Consider the following 6,752-nt stretch of genomic DNA (forward strand, 5'->3'; position numbering starts at 1 on the left):
AGGAGGAGAGATGGAGGAGGAGGAGGAGAAGAGGGGAGGAGGAGAGGGAGGAGGAGGAGGAGATGGAGGAGGAGGAGGAGGAGGAGATGGAGAATGAGGAGGAGGAGGAGATGGAGGATGAGGAGGAGGAGAGGGGAGGAGGAGAGGGGAGGAGGAGGAGGAGATGGAGGAGGAGGAGGAGGAGGAGGAGGAGATGGAGAATGAGGAGGAGGAGATGGAGGAGGAGGAGGAGGAGGAGGAGGAGGAGATGGAGGAGGAGGAGGAGGAGGAGGAGGAGGAGATGGAGAATGAGGAGGAGGAGATGGAGGATGAGGAGGAGGAGATGGAGGAGGAGGAGATGGAGAATGAGGAGGAGGAGATGGAGGATGAGGAGAGGAGGAGGGGAGGAGGAGGAGGAGGAGGAGGAGATGGAGGAGGAGGACGAGGAGGAGGAGGAGATGGAGAATGAGGAGGAGGAGATGGAGGAGGAGGAGGAGATGGAGGAGGAGGAGGAGGAGAGGGGAGGAGGAGAGGGGAGGAGGAGGAGGAGAGGGGAGGAGGAGGAGGAGAGGGGAGGAGGAGGAGGAGAGGGGAGGAGGAGAGGGGAGGAGGAGAGGGGAGGAGGCCAGCCATGGGGTGCCGGGGTGCCCGCTCTGCCGGGGCTGAGGGTGCCCTTCAGCAGCCAGGTGAGGCGGGGACTGCAGGTGGTGTCGCCTGTCCAGCGCCCAGTGTGCAGTGGCCGGCTCTGGGCATGACGGCAGTCCACCGTACCCTGTAGCAATCGCCAAGGCTTCCTTAACGGTACAGCTGCCACCAGCGTCTGCTGGGCAGCCTGGACCCTGGTCCCAGCCCCGACTGCAGGCCCCTGGCCCTGCTGCCCGTCAAGCCCAGCACCTGCTCCGGGCCGGGGGCTCCACCTGGCGAGAGTCCTGCTGGGTGTTCACAGCTGCCCCAGGGGCCTGGGGTCAGGGTGTCCTGGGGCTTGACCACAGCTGGTGTCCCCAGCTGGCCTCCCCCTGCTCCGCCAGCTCCTTCCTCAGCTCGGGTTCCAGGAGCTCTGGGCAGCGGTGGCCAGCTCCTCCCTGCAGCTGACCTGTGGTTCTCAAGACATCTTGGTCCTCCTGGTCTGTGGACAGAACCCAGTGGTCAGGAGAGGGCTCCAAGTGGCTCTGGGCGTCACTGGCAGGGAGAGGACCAGGGTGGGGGTATAGCCATTGGCCAGGGACCCATGGTGTACCGACTGGACAGAGTGCTGCTGTCCAGATGCAGAATGGGAGGCTCAGAGAGGCACAGCTACTTTCCCAGGGTGGCACAGCTCTAGGAGGTCTCTGACCCCCAAGGGCAGCTCCGATGGGCCCTCCTCACCCTCCCAGGCCTCCCTGCTTATCAGTGGCCGCTCCTAAGGCTGTGGAGCCGGCTTGATGGCGCCTGCTGGGTCTGGTCAGCCCTCAGCCTGGCTCCAACTCCGGCCCCCCCTTGAGGAAGGTGAATGGGCCACTTGTTAAAGGTGGGGGTCACAGTGACCCTCACCTGGGGGTGTTTGTCCCCAGGGACACTGGGCAGTTTCTGGTACTTACAGCTGGAAGGAGGAGGTGCTGGGCTCTGACTGGGGTGCAGGTCACCCCAGATGTCGTGGCGCCCATGCAAGGGGCTCCCGGGCGAGAGGCTTAAGGTGGGACATCTCCAGGGTTGGAGAGTCCACGCTGGCCTGCAGGGGAGGGACGGGGCTCCTGCAGGGGCCAGGCCTGGAGCGCTGCTGTCCAGACCCTCGGGGCTCCCGGGAGACGGGAACTCCTGGACTTCACACCAGGGGAGGCCGAGGCTCCTGAGTCCCGAGTCCAGCCTGACCATGTCCAGCCCTGACCACCACATGGCAGGGCCCTCGAGCCCTGGCCGCAGCCATTCTGCAGCTCTGACCTCCTGGGTGCCCAGACGCCTTCTTTCCTGTCCCCAGCAAGGAGCTGCTGTTCCAGGGCCAGCACTGCCTTCCTGAGCCACTGTCCCAGCGCAGCCACTGTCACAGCCAAGGTGATGGCGCCCCTGCAGGAAGGAGGCAGGGAGGAGGCAGGGAGGAGGCAGGGAGGAGGCAGACAGGGGCTCCCCGGGGAGCTCGTGAGCGAGCACCCAGCTTCTGGGTTCTGCAGACGTACCTGGGCGTGTGGCCCCTGCCTGCTGTCCTCGGTCATGTCCCCACCCTGTGCCCCCACCCGTGGCGCTCACCCCCCCCCAGCACTGCAGCCTCTACCTGTCCTCGGAGCACGGGAGGCAGCCACCAGACCACCTGGAACAGCAGGGACCAGGGAGGGGTCTGGGCGGAGACCTGGGCGGAACCAAGCTGCACTCTGCAGCCTGAGCGGACCCTCGGGCCAACCTCTTGTACCAGGTCCCCAGGGGACTGCAGGAAAGGCACTGGGTGGGGCAGGAGACCTGGTCCCCACACGGGACAGCCACAGTGGTACCTGGCTGACGGCAGTGCCCAGGCCAGGCCCGTCCCCACCTCGACCTCCACGCCCGTTGGTGTCCTCGTCAGCCCTGGTTGCAGGAGATGAACAGAGGGCTGCAGCGACCCCGCATCTCATCGTGGAAGGCGGGGCTGCCGGGCTGAGTCCCTGCGGGCACCACCAGCCCCGTCTCTGTCACGTGCTTATTCTGTCGGCTCCTCTCTGAGCCTCGGTCTCTTCTGTAAATGGGCTGATGGTCTCCAAGGGCCTTGCCCAGGACTGGGATTTTGTGCTCAGAGCTACCTGCTCCCCGCCCTTGGCCTTCAGGGAGAAGGCTGCGTGTGGGCAGGGAGGAGGGAAGGGGGGGCGGGGCGGGGCTGGCCCAGCCATCCTCCCGGGGTGTGGTCTCCTCCTCTCTGCACCTGGAGCAGGGTCGGCAGGCAGAGTGGGCACCTGGGGTGGGGTTGGGGGCTCCTCAGCAGGAGAGGGAAGCCCTGTTGGTCCGGGAGGAGGACTCTCCGGACTCCCAGGTTACGGGGTCTTGGAGACTTTGAGGGTCCTTTATCTGACTGTTCCTTCATCAGTGCTTTATTAAGCACCTCCTGTATGCCAGGCCACGTTAGAGGCACAGGCAGGGCTCCCACGGCAGTGGAGGTCGTGTTTTTTAATGCAGTTCTGGGGCTTGAACCCGGGTGCTGACCCACTGTGCCCCATCCCCTTGATCATTTTGAGATAGGGTCTCCCCAAGTTGCTGAGGCTGGCCTCAAACTTGAGACCCTCCCGCGCGGCTGGGCTAGGACAGCAGAACATGACTCGGGAGGTGAGGCCCAGGGCCCTGCCCACTGCAGAGCACACCCAGCTGGGGGCCGCGGGGCCCAGGGCTCGGGGTCCTGCTTCTGTCTCCGGGGAGCACAGGCTGGGCCTGGCCCCGGACACTGGCCTGCACCCTGGCCTGACCCTCCACGACCACAGCAGGCCCTCCGCCCTGACTTCCCTGGGGCACTCGAGGTGAGTGGCCAGGGCAGAGCTGCCCGTCCAGCAGGAAGATGCCCCGTGTCCTTGCCCACTCTCCCTGGACAGTGGGCGGCCCCGCCATCTGGTGGCCAGCCATGGAAGCTCAGGCCAGGGCTTCCCTCGAGGAGGCCTGCTGACTGGCCACCCGCCGACCTGGCCTCGGCCCAGCCCCCTCAGCTCGCCCCCTGGAGTGGGCTGAGGACTGCCCTGTCCCGCCTCCCGGGGGACCACAGGCGGGCACTGACCTTGGTGCGTGCAGGTTGCTGTGGCACCAGCCGTGTCTGGTCCCCGACTCTCCAGCTGAGGGTGGGGGGAGGGGCGGAGCTCAGCTCTGGTGCCATTTCGTCCCCAGCTGGCGGAGGGAGGGTCTGGGGAAGGGTCCCCTCTGAGCCTCAGATATCTCACCAGGTGGGTTCAGGGCGCCCCTTCTCCGACAGAGCACAGGTGCGTCCTCTGAGCCTCCGCCTTCCCCTGTCTAGGCTGGCTCGGGGAACGGCCTTCGCTCAGCATCTGCAGGAGGTGGGTGTGGGGTGGGCAGAGGGCAGGCCCCAGGCCCCCTCGGCCCTCCACCCGCAGCTCCAGGGCCCCAGGTGGCCAGGTCTCCACCTGGGCTTCTCATGGCCTGGCCTGGCCGGAGGGGAGCGTGGACACGAGGTGGGAAACAGTGCGGCTGTCCTAGTGCCAGCCCCTGTGGCCCACATGGAGGGTAAGTGAAGGGTGGCCGGGTCCCAGCTGCTCTGAGATGGGTCCTGCCAGGACCTCCCAGGACCCCTGCTCAGGGTGGCCATGTGCGTCCCGTTGCCACCTACCTGTCCCGACTGCACCAGGCCAGGTACAGCTGGGGGTCTGGTTGGGCCAGCAGAGGTGAGGGACAGGAAGCTGATTGGGGGGCAGCTGCCGGGGGCAGTGGGCAGCTGTGGCCACACCACAGGTCCCTTCCAGGCCCAGGGCGCAGAGACGAGAGAGTGGTGCTGTGAGCCTGCGTCCAGGGGTGGATGGCAGAGGCCCAGGCCCTGCTCCAGGACGGTGGGCAGCCCGTCCAGCCCCTGGGACACCTGACCCTGCAGGCAACCAACCTCAGCCTACGCCTGACTGGGCCACGTGAAGGTGAGGGGCCCTGGGGGCCGAGGCGGGGGGTGGGGAGGGGACAGGGGCCGAGGCCAGCGAGCCAGGACACAGCACCTGTCTGCAGGCCCCTGCTGCTGGCCCCGAGACCCCTCCCTCCCCCATTCCTGGGGGGCCTCGCAGCAGCCCCCACCCTGCCCCTCCCCCGGGTCGTCCAGGATGAGCAGCAGCGGGTCCCAGCTCCAGCCCAGCTGGAGGCGAAGATCCGGGACTTGGACGACTCTGAGGAGGTCCAGCCCCTGGTGGGTAGACCGTGGGGAGAGCAGGAAGCACCTGTAGAGGGCCCCAGGACTTGGCCTTGTCCCTCCCAGGCCTGAGGGTCTGCAGTGACGTGCTTTGTTTTCCCCAACTAGGTGTGGCCCCTGGACAGCCCAGCAGGCCTCCTCCCCCAGTTTTCCCAGGCAGGGCTGGTGGCCGGGCAGTGGCCACCACACATGGACAGAGCCAGGCACTGACCCATCAGCTGCCGCTCCACCTGGAAGGGTGTAAGAGGAACTGGAGCAGCTGCGGAGGGGACTGGACCGTGGCCCCGCGGTGCCTGCAGCCCAGCTGTCCTCATGCCTCACACCCTCGTCCTGGGGACCTGAAGCTTTTGGTCCTGGCAGGTGGCATCCCTGATGGCCGCTGCCTAGGTTCCCTCATCCTGGGCCTGCAGCCTCGTCCACAGGAGGTGCTCTGCTCTGCCGCGGGGCTCCAGGGCCTCGTCCTGGTGCCAGGACGGGCACCCGCCTGGCTGTGCCCCTGCCCTCAGGGGCCCTGGGGCTGGGCCAAGTGACATCTCACCGTTCACGGCTGGGCCGGGCCCCACAGCCACCCTCGGGGGAAGTGATGGGCTAGAAACACACAGTGGCATCCCTGGCATTGTGGGTGACCAGGGAAGGCCTTGGGCAGGGGCACCGAGTCCTCCCGAGCGTGGACCCAGGGAGGTGGGAAATGACACCCACCGGGAGGCCTGGAGAGCAGCACCCGGGGTCCTGCAGCAGGGCTGGTCCCGCCTCCCGGGCTGTGCTCGGCCCAGGCCGGCTGCACCAAGTCGAGGTGCCGGGAGCCCCGCCTGGCAGTGCTGGGGTGGTGGGCGGCACCGTCGCGGGCCAGCCTCCAGCTCAGGGCTGCGAGCTCAGCCACTCCTGCAGGCCCTGGGGCCCCTCCTTGTCCCCGCCTTATTCCCGGGGGCCGGCCTGCTGCTGCAGGGCCCCTGGACGAGGTGTGGCTGAGTGGGCAGAGGTGGCCGGGCGGCAGCTGCAGGCCTGGATGCCGGGCAGGTGGAGGCCAAGGCTCACTGTCCAGTGAGGATGGCGTCTCGGTCTCCCATGATGTACAAGCTGGCCTCTGCAGCCTGACGCTGGGCCTCGGGCACCACGGCCTCTAACACAGCCAGCCCCCACCTCCCCTGTCCTGTCCAGACCCCAGGCCCCTTGGGGGCATACAGCCCATATGGCTCAGAGGCATCTGCACCCACTGCTCCCCTTGGGTGTCAGCAAGGAGGAGCGCGGTGACCCTGGCCTCACTCTAGAGTGACAGCTGCCCTTTCCCGCCCCTGGTCCTCGTCGGGTTTGCAGATGACCAGGCCGAGGCTGAACGGGTTGCCCGGCTCCCAGGGCTGCCCGATGGGAGCTGCCTGCTGCGGCCCGGCTGGCCCTGGGTGGGGCTGCCCTCCTGGCTCCACTCTGCCTTGGGGAGCTTAGGGACTGGCCCCGGGAGCTCAGGACAGTGTGACGGGGCACAAGTGCTGTCCCCAATCCCCTCCTTCTCTCCCGAGGCCCTGGGAGTCCAGGGAGCGCAGGCAGAGCTGCTGTCCCTCCTGCACTGGGGCCAGAGCAGGCCTCCCAGGGGGTCGGGCCTCCTTCCTGCCCAGGTGCTGGCCTTTTGGGCCCCAACGACAACGAGGCAGGGGACGAGCTGGCGCTGCCCGACGGCACCGTGGCCCGCAGCCTGGCAGGGGAGGCGCCCTGGAGGGAAGAGCCCAGCTGGGGTGCTCCTGGGTGGCCGCCCCCGTGAGGCCGACCTCCCTGGTCTCCTGTCCGTCCCCCCAGGCAGGGGGCAGCTGCAGGGCCGTGCGCAGGACAGAGCCTCCCGGCCACGCCCTCTCCAGGACCCCCTCCAGCCTGGGGACCAGCTTCCAGGGGGTGCGTGGGAGCCCTGACCAGCGGGAGGCGAGGACGTGACTGGGCGGGCACCGACTGCAGGCGGACC

At 67.8% G+C, this 6,752-nt stretch overlaps 1 long non-coding RNA gene across 1 annotated transcript; it reads right to left on the reverse strand.

Annotated features, from left to right (window-relative positions):
* Positions 1-589: 589 nt before the first annotated feature.
* Positions 590-2,017, reverse strand: LOC308651676. The gene is made up of 3 exons (XR_014022641.1): positions 1,897-2,017; positions 1,557-1,687; positions 590-1,105 (listed from the first exon to the last, which is right to left on the reverse strand). It is a non-coding gene; the product is annotated as an uncharacterized lncRNA (long non-coding RNA).
* Between the last annotated feature and the right edge of the window lie 4,735 nt (positions 2,018-6,752).

The sequence above is a fragment of the Spermophilus citellus genome, assembly GCF_964194105.1.
Source record: "Spermophilus citellus genome assembly, chromosome: 6".
NCBI classification, from domain to species: domain Eukaryota; kingdom Metazoa; phylum Chordata; class Mammalia; order Rodentia; family Sciuridae; genus Spermophilus; species Spermophilus citellus.